This window comes from Tachyglossus aculeatus, chromosome 4 (assembly GCF_015852505.1).
Source record: "Tachyglossus aculeatus isolate mTacAcu1 chromosome 4, mTacAcu1.pri, whole genome shotgun sequence".
NCBI lineage: Eukaryota > Metazoa > Chordata > Mammalia > Monotremata > Tachyglossidae > Tachyglossus > Tachyglossus aculeatus.
In genome coordinates, this window is record NC_052069.1 from 4,288,450 (window position 1) to 4,300,952 (window position 12,503).

Sequence of the window (12,503 nt, forward strand, 5' to 3'; positions counted from 1 at the left end):
TGCAAGGCTCAGGGGAGCTGTAGAAATTGCTGACATGGTAGAGCCAGGAGGGGGTCTGGGTTAATAATCCGGGGCTGGACAGGCACTGGATAAAGAGCTCCTTGGCTTGCGAGAAGGGGCATGACCCAGTGGATAGAGTCTGGGCCTGGAGGTCAGGAGGACCTGGGTTCTAATTCTGTCTCTGCCACTTGCATGCTGTGTGTGACCTTGGCCAAGTCACTTCACTTCTCTGGGCCTCAGTGACCTCATCCATAAAATGGGGATGAAGACTGTGAGCTCCACATGGGACAGCTTAGCGCTTAGTACAGTGCTGAGCGCTTAGTACAGTGCTCTGCACATAGTAAGCACTCAATAAATACGGTTGATGATGATGACAGGGACTGTGTCTAACTTGATTTGCTTGTGTCCATCCCAGCACTTAGTACAGCACCTGGCACACAGTCTACTTGTCCGCTTGTTTTGTTTTGTTATCTGTCTCCCCCCTCTAGACTGTGAGCCCGTTGTTGGGTAAGGACTGTCTCCATCTGTTGCCAAACTGTACTTTCCAAGCATTTAGTACAGTGCTCTGCATACAGTAAGAGCTCAATAAATAGGATTGGAGGAATGAATGAATGAATGAAGTGCTTAACAAGTACCATAATAATAATAGTTACTATTAATATTATGGATAAGGGAAGCAGCAGAATAGAAGGAGTTGAATATAAGAACTGTGGGGCTGGGGGTGGGGTGAGTATAATAATAATAATAACAATAATTGTGGTATTTAATAATTATGGTATTTGTTAAGTGCTACTAAGTGCTTATTATGTGCCAGGCATTGTATTAAGCACGGGGGTAAATATGAGCAAATTTAATCCGACACAGTCCCTGTCTCATATTAGGCTCACAGTCTTAATCCCCATTTTACAGTTGAGGCAACTGAGGCCCAGAGAAGTGAAGTGACTTGCCCACGTCACGCAGCAGAAGGGTGGCGGAGCCGGGATTAGAACCCAGGCCCTTCAGACTCCCAGGCCTATCCTCTATTGAGAAGCAGCGTGGCTCAGTGGAAAGAGCACGGGCTTTGGAGTCAGAGGTCATGGGTTCGAATCCCGACTCCACCACATGTCTGCTGTGTGACCTTGGGCAAGTCACTTAACTTCTCTGAGCCTCAGTTCCCTCATCTGTAAAATGGGGATTAAGACTATGAGCCCCACGTGGGACAACTTGATCACCTTGTATCCCCCCCAGCGCTTAGAACAGTGCTCTGCACATAGTAAGTGCTTAACAAATGCCATCATCATTATCCACTAGGTCATGCTGCTTCTCTAATCGAAGTGTTTAAGGGGAACAGATTTAAGTGGCTAGGCGAAACAGAAGGGAGCGGAAGGAGGAGAAATGAGGGCTTAGCTGAGGAAGGTCTCTTGCTGAAGATGGGACTTTAGTATGGCTTTGAAGATGGAGATAGTCGTGGTCTGTCATATACAGACGAGTAGCATGGTTTTGTGCAAAGAGCACGAGTCTGGGAGACAGAGGACCTGAGTTCTAATCCCAGCTCTGCCATGTGCAAGCTGTGTGACCTTGGGCAAGCCACTTAGCTTCTCTGTGCCTCAGTTCCCTCATCTGTAAAATGGAGATTAATAATAATAATAATAATAATAATAATAATGGCATTTGTTAAGTGCTTACTATGTGCGAAGCACTGTTCTAAGCACTGGGGAGGAAACAAGGTGATCACGTTGTCCCACGGGGGGCTCACAGTCTTCATCCCCATTTTACAGATGAGGTAACTGAGGCTCCAAGAAGTGAAGTCTATATGTTGCCAACTTGTACTTCCCAAGCGCTTAGTACAGTGTTCTGCACACAGTAAGTGCTCAATAAATACGAGTGATTGATTGATTGATTGATTGAAGTGACTTGCCCAAAGTCACACAGCAGACAATTGGTGGAGACGGGATTTGAACCCATGGCCTCTGACTCCAAAGCTCGTGCTCTTTCCACCGAGCCACGCGGCTTCTCTATTAAGACTGTGAGCCCCACGTGGGACAACCTGATTACTTTGCATCTACCCGAGTACTTAGAATAGTACTTGTCATATAGTAAGTGCTTAACAAATACCATAACAATCATCATCATCATAGTAATTATCTGTGTCTCAGTTACCTCATCTGCAAAATGGGGATTCAATAACTGTTCTCCCTCCTACTTACAATCTGAACTCTGTGGGACTGAGACTGTGTTTGACCTGATTATACTGTATCTTCCCCAGAGCTTGGAAAAGTGCTCAACAAAGAGTATGTGCTAAACAAATAATGTTATAATAATAATAATAATAATAATGATGATGATGATGATGATTGATGATGATGATGATGATGATGATGATGGTATTTGTTAAGTGCTTACTATGTGCCAAGCACTGTTCTAAGTACTAAGGGAGATACAAAGTTATCACGTTGTCCATGTCGGGCTTACAGTCTCAAACCCCTTTTTCCAGATGAGGGAACTGAGGCACAGAGAATAATAATAACAATAATAATAATAATAATAATAATAATAATAATAGCATTTGTTAAGCGCTTACAATGTGCAAAGCACTGTTCTAAGCACTGGGGAGGATACAAGGTGATCAGGTTGTCCCACGTGGGGCTCACAGTATTAATCCCCATTTTACAGATGAGGTAACTGAGGCCCAGAGAAGTGAAGTGACTTGCCCAAAGTTACACAGCTGACAAGTGGCGGAGCCGGGATTTGAACCCATGACCTCTGACTCCAAAGGCCGTGCTCTTTCCACTGAGCCACGAGAGAAGTTAAGTGACTTGCTCAAGGTCACACAGCAGACAAGTGGCAGAGCTGGGATTAGAACCCACGTCCTTCTTACTCTCAGGCCTGGGCTCTGTCCACTAGGCCAAGCTTTTGTTAGCCCCTTTGCTCCGTCTGAGGCAGTCCCAGGATCCCGGACTGAACCTTTTAGATTTTAAGTCAATTGGTGGTTTTTTGCTTACAGTAAGTCCTCAAAAAGTGCTATTGATAGATTTTATTGAGCATCTGCTACTGAAAGTAATAATGATGGTAGCAGTAATAATAACAATAATAATAATATTGATGGTATTTGTTAAGTGCTTACGATGTACCAGGCACTGTACTAAGTCCTGGGGTGGATACAAGCAAATCAGGCTGGACACAGGTCCTGTCCCACGTGGGGCTCACAGTCTTAATCTCCATTTTACAGATGCAGTAACTGAGGCCCAGAGAAGTGAAGTGATTGGCCCAAGGTCACATAGCAGACAAGTCATGGAGTTGGGATTAGAACACAGGTCCTTCTCTCTCCTGGGTAATTTCACCGAGCGTGGCTCGGTGGAAAGAGCACAGGCTTGGGAGTCAGAGGTGATGTGTTCTAATCCCAGCTCCCCCACATGTCTTCTGTGTGATCTTGGGCAAGTCACATAACTTCTCTGAGCCTCAGTTCCCTCATCTGTAAAATGGGGATTAAGACTGTGAGCCCCCTGTGGGACAACCTGATCACCTTGTATCCACCCCAGTGCTTAGCACAGTGCTTTCCACATAGTAAGCGCTCAACAATGCCATTATTATTATTATCATTATTATTATTATTATTATTATTATTTAGTTAAGCAGTGGTATTAGAGAAGCAGTGTGGCTTCTCTAATGGACTCACCCAAGATCACCCAGCAGACGAGCAGCGGAGCCAGGATTAGAACCCATGACCTTATGATTCCCAGGCCCGGGTTCTAGCCACTAGGCATGCTGCTTCTTAGTAATTGGAGTCAGAGGTCATGGGTTTGAATTCCAGCTCTGCCAATAGTCAGCTGTGTGACTTTGGGCAAGTCACTTCACTTCTCTGGGCCTTTTACCTCATCTGTAAAATGGGGATGAAGACTGTGAGCCCCCCGTGGGACAACCTGATCACCTCGTAACCTCCCCAGTGCCTAGAATAGGGCTTGACACATAGTAAGTGCTTAATAAATGCCATTATTATTATTATTATTATTATTAACTACTCTGAGCATGTTGCCATTGTGCTGCATTTTCTTGATTTGCCTCAGTGTGTCATCCATTAACCGGCAAGCAAATGACAGAAGTGCCAAAAAGCCCAAGTATGATGTTAACACAACAAATTTACAGACAAGGAATATTGGAAAAGTGGAAAATTAGATCTCTGTGGAACACGGGCCGTGACTCCCCGGGGGATAAACCCGAAGGAGCCCCGAACTGAAGTTTTGTCCAAATGTTTTGTTTTGCTGTCAGTCTCCCCCTTCTAGACTGTGAGCCCGTTGTTGGATAGGGAATGTCTCTATGTGTTGCCAACTTGTACTTCCCAAGCGCTTAGTACAGTGCTCTGCGCACAGTAAGCGCTCAATAAATATGATTGATGAATGAATGAAAGAATAATGGAAGGAGCAAGGGCCTGGAAGTCAAAGGACCCAGGTTCATTCATTCATTCATTCACTCAATCGTATTTATTGAGCACTTACTAACATCATCATCATCATCAATTGTATTTATTGAGCGCTTACTATGTGCAGAGCACTGTACTAAGCGCTTGGGAAATACAAATTGGCAACACATAGAGACAGTCCCTACCCAACAGTGGGCTCACAGTCTAAAAGGGGGAGACAGAGAACAAAACCAAACATACCAACAAAATAAAATAAATAGGATAATGTACAAGTAAAATAAATAAATAAATAAATAAATAGAGAAATAAATATGTACAACCATATATACATATATACAGGTGCCGTGGGGAAGGGAAGGAGGTAAGATGTGGGGATGGAGAGGGGGACGAGTACTAAGCGCTTGGGAAGTACAAGTTGGCAACATATAGAGATGGTCCCTACCCAACAGTGGACTCACAGTCTAGAAGGGGGAGGTTCTAATTCTGCGTCTGCCAATTGCCTTCTCTGTGACCTTGGGCAAGTCATTTCACTTCTCGGTGCTTCAGTTACCTCATCTGTTAAATGTGGAATTAAATCCACTCCCTCCTATGGAGACTGCGAACTCTTTATGGGACAAGTACAGTGTCCAACATGATTAACTTGTATCTCCCCCAGAGCTTAGAATGGTGCTTAGCACATAGTAAGTGCTAAACAAACACCATACTATTAATAAAATAATAATAATAATTAAGCACTTGGTCTCAAGCACTGTGTTAAGCATGGGGTAGACACATCATTCATTCAGCCATATTTATTGAGCGCTTACTGTGTGCAAAGCACTGTACTAAGCGCTTGGGAGAGTACAATACAACAACAAACAGATATATTCCTTGCCCACAACGAACTCACAGTATAGAGGGGGATATCTGACTCCAGTCAGATCAGACACAGTCCCTGTCCCATGTAGGGCTCACAGTCTAAGGAGAAGCAACATGCCCTAGTGGAAAGGGAGTCAGAAGTGCTGAGTGCTAATCCTGACTCCACCACTTGTCTGTTGTGTGACCTTAAGCAAGTCACTTCACTTCTCTGGGCCTCAGTTCCCTCATCTGCAAATGGGGATTCGATACCCATTAATAATAATTTAAGTTTTAGACTGTGAGCCCACTGTTGGGTAGGGACTGTCTCTATATGTTGCCAATTTGTACTTCCCAAGCGCTTAGTACAGTGCTCTGCACATAGTAAGCGCTCAATAAATACGATTGATGATGAATAATAACAACAATAATAATAATGGCATTTATTAAGGGCTTACTTTGTGCAAAGCACTGTTCTAAGTGTTGGGGAGCTTACAAGGTGATCAGGTTGTCCCACGGGGGGATCACAGCCTTCATCCCCATTTTACAGATGAGGGAACTGAGACACAGAGAAGTTAAGTGACTTGCCCAAAGTCACACAGCTGACAACTGGCAGAGCCGGGATTTGAACCCATGAACTCTGACTCCAGAGCCCGGGCTCTTTCCACTGAGCCATGCTGCTTCTCTCTCCTATGTAGACTGTAAGCCCCATGTGGGAACTAATTGTCTTGTATTTACCCCAGTACTTAGTACAGTGGTTGGCATAAAGTAAGGACTTAACAAATATCAAAATTATTATTATTATTACTATTATTATTAATAACAGAGAACAGGTATTGAATCTCCATTTTGCAGATGAAGAAACTGAGGCACAGAGGAGTTAAGTGATTTGCCCTCAAGGTCACATGGTAAGCAAGCAGCATGGCCTAGTGCTAGAGCCCAGGTTTGGGAGTCAGAAGGACCTGGGTTCTAAGCCCCGCTCTGCCACTTGTCTGCTGTGTGACTTTGGGCAATTCACTTCATTTCTCTGGGCCTCAGTTACCTCATCTGGAAAATGGAGATGAAAAGTGTGAGCTCCATTTGGGACAGAGACAGTGTCCAACCTGATTAGCCTGTATCTACCCCATCGTTTAGTACAGTGCCTGGTACATTCATTCATTTCATTCAATCGCATTTATTGAGTGCTTACTGTGTGCAGAGCACTGTACTAAGCGCTTGGGAAGTACAAGTTGGCAACTTATAGAGACAGTCCCTACCCAGCAATGGGCTCACAGTCTAGAAGGGGAGACAGACAACAAAACAAACTAAGCACTTTACAAATACCATTATTATGATCATGATTATTATTGTTATTATTATTAAGTGTCAGGGGTGGAATTAGAACCCAGGTCCTCTGACTCCAGTCCCGTACTCTTTCTACTAAGTCACACTGCTTTTCCACTGTCCCTGCCCCTTGACAAGACTCACACCTTCTGAAAGAATTTTATAATTCTGCTCACATCAGCCACCTGGCTTTGTGAGCAGAGAACGTGCCTTCCAACACTGTTGTACCGTCCTCTCCTAAACCCTTAGCCCAGTGCTCTGCACCCACCCAGCCCTTAATAAATACCATTTCGATGATGACCCCCTCTTCCACAACTGCCATTTCTGATGGCATTCACCACCTCAAAAGAAGGGAAAAGCCCCCTGTGAACATCGTGGAGATCGCTTAAGCGAAATTCCTCGTCCTGTTTCCATCTTCCCGTCTCCTAAAGTTTTGACAGCTCGATCCAATTAATGAACACAAAAGTGACAGATGCGTCATTGGCTAATATTGGGTTACCAATCCTTTCCTCTAAATCCCCATTAATGTCTCTTCCTTTGCCGGCTAATGCTAGGATACAGATAGTGTCCAGACTTACTGGCTCTTTCCACGTGCCAATCTTCCAAACACCGGGCTTCTCTTGTCTCCCACGACACCCTGCTACAAAACCACAAGGTTAACACGACCTTTCTGCTCAGTTTGTTTGGCCTCTTGTTTTGCGTCGTGCTTTCCAGGAACAAAGAGCAGCAGACTGTCCCGAAAGCCAAATAAACAGAATGTGTCTATTTAGTGTTACAGTGTCCTCTCCCAAGCGCTTAGTACAGTGCTTTGCACACAGTAAGTTCTCAATAAATATGTCTGAATGAAAACACTTTGGATGAAGGCATCCTGGATTCATTTAGATTAAGACTGCGAGCCCCAGGTGGGACAACCTGATAACCTTATATCTACCCTAGCGTTTAGAACAGTGCTTCACACATAGTAAGCTCTTAACACATAACATTGTTATAAGCACTTAATACAGTGCTAAGCACTTAGTACAGTGTTCTGCCCACAGTAAGCGCTCAATAAATATGATCGAATGAATTCAGAGCTATCAGACTGAGGAGTGTTTCAGTGCTGTTTTATCCATGGTATTGATTGGGTTTTATTTTTCATTTTTTCATTTTCCTTTTTTAATGATGATAATTTATTTTACTTGTACATATCTATTCTATTTATTTTATTTTGTTAGTATGTTTGGTTTTGTTCTCTGTCTCCCCCTTTTAGACTGTGAGCCCACTGTTGGGTAGGGACTGTCTCTATATGTTGCCAACTTGTACTTCCCAAGCGCTTACTACAGTGCTCTGCACACAGTAAGTGCTCAATAAATGCAATTGATTGACTGATTGATTTATTAAGCACTTACTATGTGCAAAGCACTGTTCTAAGCACTGGGGAGGTTACAAGGTGATCAGGTTGTCCCATGTGGGGCTCACAGTCAATCCTCATTATACAGATGAGGTAACTGAGGCACAGAAAAGTAAAGTGACTTGCCCAAAGTCACACAGCTGACAATTGGAGGAGCCAGGATTTGAACCCATGACCACTGACTCCAAAGCCCGTGCTCTTTCTACTGAGCCACGCTGCTTCTCTAATGGTATTTTAATGGTATTTGTTAAGCCTTACGATGTGCCAACCATTGTTCTAAGCACTGTGGTAGCTACAAGGTTATCAGATTGGACAGCATAGCCTAGTGGATAAAGCATGGGCCTGGGAGTTGGAAGGACCTGGCTTCTGATCCCAGATCCACCACTTGCCTGCTGTAAGTCACTTCACTTCTCTGGGCCTCAGTTATCTCATCTGTAAAATGGGGGTTAAGAAGCAAGCCTCGTGTGGGACACGGATCATGTCCAAACTGATTAACTTAGTACTGTGCCTGGCACTTAATAAAACACATAACACATACCATTAAAAAAAGTCCCTGTTCCACGTGGGGGGTCACAGTCTAAGTAGGAGGGAGTAGGCAACGTGGCTCAGTGGAACGAGCCTGGGCTTTGGAGTCAGAGGTCATGGGTTCAAATCCTGGCTCCACCAATTGTCAGCTGTGTGACTTTGGGCAAGTCACTTCACTTCTCTGTGCCTCAGTGACCTCATCTGTAAAATGGGGACAAAGACTGTGAGCCCCCCGTGGGACAACCTGATCATCTTGTGACCTCCCCAGCACTTAGAACAGTGCTTTGCACATAGTAAGCACTTAATAAATGCCATCATTATTATTATTTAATCTTCATTTTACAGATGAGAAAACTGAGACATGGAGAAGTTAAGCAACTTACCCAGTAACCCACAGCAGACAAATGGCAGAGCAGGGATTGGAACTCAGGTCTTCTGATTCCAAAGGCCCGGGCTCCTTCCATTAGACCACATTGCTTCATTTGGGGCTGTTATGGACACTGGAGACTCTTCACTCTTCATTCCAGTAATCAGATTCCCCTTTGTAATCTCCTGGCCCTTTTCCTTCCTTTCCCCAGTGAGATGAAAATAACTGCTAGTTCTAGAGAAGCAGCGTGGCTCAGTGGAAAGAGCCAGGTTTGGGAGTCAGAGATCTTGGGTTCTAATCCTGACTCCACCACTTGTCAGCTGTGTGATGAGAAGCAGAGTGGCTCAGTGGAAAGTGTCCGGGCTTGGGAGTCAGAGGTCGTGGGTTCTAAGCCCAGCTCTACCACTTGTCAGCCATGTGACTTTGGGCAAGTCACTTCACTTCTCTGTGCCCCAGTTTACTCCTCTGTAAAATGGGGATTAAGACTGTGAGCCCCATGTGGGACAACCTGATTACCTTGTACCCTCCCCCAGTGCTTAGGACAGTGCTCAGCACATAGTAAGTGCTTAACAAATGCCATTATTATTATTATTATTATTATTATTATTATTATTATTATTATTATTTTATTATGGCAAGTCACTTAATTTCTCTGTGAATCAGTTCCATCATCTGTAAAATGGGGATTAATATTGTGAGCCCCACATGGGATGACCTGATTACCTTGCATCTCCCCCAGCGATTAGAACAGTGCTTGGCACATAGTAAGCAGTTCATTCATTCAATTGATTCAATCGTATTTATTGAGCACTTACTGTATGCAGAGCACTGTACTAAGTGCTTGGGAAGTACAAGTTGGCAACATATAGAGACCATCCCTACTCAACAATGGGCTCACAGTTTAGAAGGGGGAGAGAGACAACAAAACAAAACATGTAGACAGGTGTCAAAATCATCAGAACAGATAGAATTATAGCTATGTGCACATCATTAACAAAATAAATAGAATAGTAAATATGTACAAGTAAAATAGAGAAATAAATCTGTACAAACAAATATACAGGTGCTGAGGGGAGGGGAAGGAGGTAGGGCGGGGGGATGGGAAGGAGGAGAGGAAAAAGGGGGCTCAGTCTGGGAAGCCCTCCTGGAGGAGGTGAGCTCTCAGTAGGGCTTTGAAGAGAGGAAGAGAGCTAGCTTGGCAGATGTGTGGAGGGAGGGCATTCCAGGCCAGGGGAAGGACGTGGGCCGGGGGTCGATGGTGCAACAGGCGAGAACGAGGCCCTGAGAGGAGGTTAGGGGTGCAGGCTGGGCTGGAGAAGGAGAGAAGGGAGGTGAGGTAGGAGGGGGCAAGGGGATGGACAGCCTTGAAGCTGAGCCAGTTAATAAATACCATCATCATCATCAAATATTTCTGAGATAGTGGACACCCACACTGGCAAGACTTTTGACCTGATCCAATCTTTTCTCCTTTTGGGGGGACAGACCCTGGGTTCTGATCCTGAATAATAATAATGATAATAATGATAATGATAATAATGATAATAATAATAATAATAATAATAATAATAACTGTGGCATTTGTTAAATGCTTACTGTGTTCCCACCACAGTACTTAGCAATGGGGTAGACACAAGCAAATAAGGTTGGACACAGTCCCTGTCCCACATAGGGCTCACACTCTTAATCCCCATTTTACAGATGAGGGAACTGAGGCACAGAACAGGGAAGTGACTTGTCCAAGGTCACACAACAGACAAGAGGAAGAGCCAGGATTAGAACCCAGGTCCTTCTGACTCCCAGGCCCAAGCTGTACCCATTAGACCATGCTGAAGCTGCTGCTCACCTGCTGTGCCACCTTGGGCAAGACACTTCTCTGTGTCTCAGTTTTCTCATCTGTCAAATGGGAATTCAATGCTTGGCACATTGTAAGCACTTAACAAATAACACAATTATTATTATTGATTTCGGTCACCTGACTTTGGAAGAGCCGACTTGCACTTCCCAAGAGCTTAGTACAGTGCTCTGCACACAGTAGACACTCAATAAATACCACTGAATGAATTGGAAAGTATGGACAGAAAGTAAGCGGTGTCTCTGACAATCATTTTTTGGAGGGAAACTCTTTTTTGGAGGGAATCAATTTTTGGAGGGAAACTCTTGTTTCACATGGAACTTTCTTTACCTGTCTTCTGTCTGCAGATAGTCTTCCTACAACCATCCCTGTGGCTGGGGTTTCCAACCAAAGAAGAGGGCTGATAATAATAATGAATAATTATGGTATTTGTTAAGCACTTGCTATGTGCCAAGCACTGTTCTAAGCACTGGGATAGATATAATGATCTGGATAAGTCACACAAAAAACCCAGAAAATTGTCCCAAAGGCAGGTTCTTTGGCTGACATAATAATAATAGTGATAAGTAATAATTCCTCTCCATCCAAACCGCTACCCTGCTCGTTCAAGCTCTCATCCTTTCCCAACTGGATTACTGCATCAGCCTCCTCTCCGATCTCCCATCCTCCTGTCTCTCCCCACTTGAATCCATACTTCACACCGCTGCCCGGATCGTCTTTATGCAGAAACGCTCTGGGATGTTACTCCCCTCCTCAAAAATCTCCAGTGGCTACCAATCAACCTACACATCAGGCAAAAACTCCTCACCCTCGGCTCCAAGGCTGTCCATCACCTCGTCCCCTTCCACCTCACCTCCCTTCTCTCCTTCTCCATCCCAGCCCACACCCTCCGCTCCTCCGCCGCTAATCTCCTCACTGTGCCTCGTTCTCGCCTGTCCCACCATCGACCCCCGGCCCACATCCTCCCCCTGGCCCGGAATGCCCTCCCTCCACACATCCACCAAGCTAGCTCTCTTGCTCCCTTCAAAGCCTTACTGAGAGCTCACCTCCTCCAGGAAGCCTTCCCAGACTGAGCCCCCTCCTTCCTCCCCCCTTCCCATCCCCCCGCCTTACCTCCTTCCCCTCCCCACTGCACCTGTATATATGTATATATGTTTGTACTATTTATTACTCTATTTATTCATGTTATTTGTACATATTTATTCTATTTATTTTATTTTGTTAATATGTTTTGTTTTGTTGTCTGTCTCCCCCTCCTAGACTGTGAGCCCACTGTTGGGTAGGGACCGTATCTATATTTTGCCAATTTGGACTTCCCAAGCGCTTAGTACAGTGCTCTGCACACAGTATGTGCTCAATAAATACAACTGAATGAATTGAATGAATATACTGAGTGCTGGAGTGGAAACAAGCAAATCAGGTTGGACACAGTCCCTGCCCTGTGTGGGGCTCGTATCTTAATCCCCATTTTACAGATGAGGTAACTGAGGCACAGAGAAGTGAAGTGAGTTGCCCGAGGTCACACAGCTGATAAGTGGTGGAGTTGAAATTATAACCAAGGTTCTTCTGACTCCCAGGTCCAAACTCTAACCATTAGGCCACGCTGCTCCTCTTAGATACTCACAGAAGCAGTGTGGCTTAGTGGAAAGAGCCCGGGCTTGGGAGTCAGAAGTTGTGGGTTCTAATCCCGGCTCCGCCACGTGTCAGCTGTGAGACTTTGGGCAAGTCACTTCACTTCTCTGTGCCTCAGTTACCTCATCTGTAAAATGAGGATTAAGAGTGTGAGCCCCCTTTGGGACAACCTGATCACCTTGTA